Source organism: Taudactylus pleione, unplaced genomic scaffold (genome assembly GCF_031769625.1).
Source record: "Taudactylus pleione unplaced genomic scaffold, aTauple2 ptg000127l, whole genome shotgun sequence".
In the NCBI taxonomy this organism is placed as follows: Eukaryota; Metazoa; Chordata; class Amphibia; order Anura; family Myobatrachidae; genus Taudactylus; species Taudactylus pleione.
The window spans coordinates 17,921,011-17,922,668 of NW_028284529.1; the positions used below are offsets into that span (position 1 = coordinate 17,921,011).

Here is a 1,658-nt window from a genome sequence, read left to right on the forward strand (position 1 = left end):
ATACATTCATTATATATTTTTCCCAATATGATGATTATAAGTTATTCCGATTGACAATGCAATGTCTACTTTTGTAGAATCATACATATTCACCATAGTCACCTAATTAAAATAATATTCACTGCCCAACTGACAGAGGCTAAAATGACAACTCCGGCTTAGACAGAAATAAATGGTTCTATATGTGAAGCATAAGTACAGACAGTCATAAATTACTGGCATAACACTGTTAGAATCTTGTGAAATGCAAAATAATAGTGACAGCAATTAAGTATGTTGTGGGAGTTACAGCACTGAATTGTTTCTGTATTGAAGACAATGTATTATTCAAAACTTTTACATATTCTCTTTCAAAACAGAGATAGGTACTAAAGAGGTGGTTGCTGTTTGATATCTTATATAATATTTACTACAAAGAAATAAATACCAAAATTTTAGTATTTCTAACTTCTTAAATTAATGTAATTTATTTGTGGAATCATCCCTTTTCTTATTTGTTTATTGCCTTTTAATATCTCACTGTATCTAGATTAATCTATAATAATGACAGAATGAAAATAATGTCCTTTACTTCTTATTTGGTATAATAGCTTGCACAAAAAAACCAAAGATTATCAATCTATTGTTATTGTAATTGACGAGGGACATTCAGAAGAAGATCTTTACACAGATAAAAATGAATCTATAACAACATGAATGTATTATCATAAAATCCCATACATTTTCCTTCTACATAAGTTTCTGATTGTAGATTACTTTTTTTGACACCTCTTTTCCATCAGACTGCCAGTTCGTGCTCAGGATTATGTTCACGTACTCATTCCGGGTGCTACCCGGGTGAGACCTCATGTAGACTGGCGGCCCAACTCGGCACCAATGTCGGGTTGATGACGCCATCAGCAATATGTGATGAGCCAGTGCTTGGAGATGATAAAACTGACACAAAAAGAGGAAAAAGTATGGCTATTATCTGGGGCACTCTTAAGTATTAATTATAGTAAAATTAAGACATAACTTTTATTAGCAATATTAAAATAATCATGTACCATATAATTATCTTAATAGTTTAGATGGAATATTCCATCATAGAGAAGCATATTTCATAAGTCATAATGAAATCTGAAGGCGAATTGAGAATTCGTTATACACTCAGAAATTGGGTGTGTTTGATTGGAACTATAAATTTCTATACTGCATGACCATGTGCAAAACCACTCCCAAATGTATATCTTAGACTACAGCACCTGGTATTCCCTGGAGGTCACCCTACCGGCTACTGACTAGGCCAAATGCAGTTTAGCTTCCAAGATCAGATGGGATTGGGCAATCATGCATAGTATGGCTGTAGGTATATTAGGGAAAATTGCACAATTGCCAGGTCAAAGCAATATATATGTAGGACTAGCAATATTAGTAGTCCATTTGATGGTATTTAACAGCTTCCAAAAAAAGAATGCACAGACAGACTTTATTTGTACTACTAGTATATTAAATTAGTCACAAGAAATCATCCAACTTATTATGCAAGTATTAGTATGTTCTTCTAACCTCCTAATTCAATGAGGAGGTAAATCATAAGTATTTATGCATTCATTGGAGCTGTGTTAAGGACATATGAAATTAGTCCAACAAAATATCTTGTAATAAACTAAGATAGT

The 1,658-nt window shown here is 32.7% G+C and overlaps 1 pseudogene; it reads right to left on the reverse strand.

Moving 5' to 3' along the window:
* Window positions 1-1,232: 1,232 nt before the first annotated feature.
* On the reverse strand, window positions 1,233-1,350 carry LOC148523853 (5S ribosomal RNA; annotated as a pseudogene).
* Window positions 1,351-1,658: the final 308 nt, after the last annotated feature.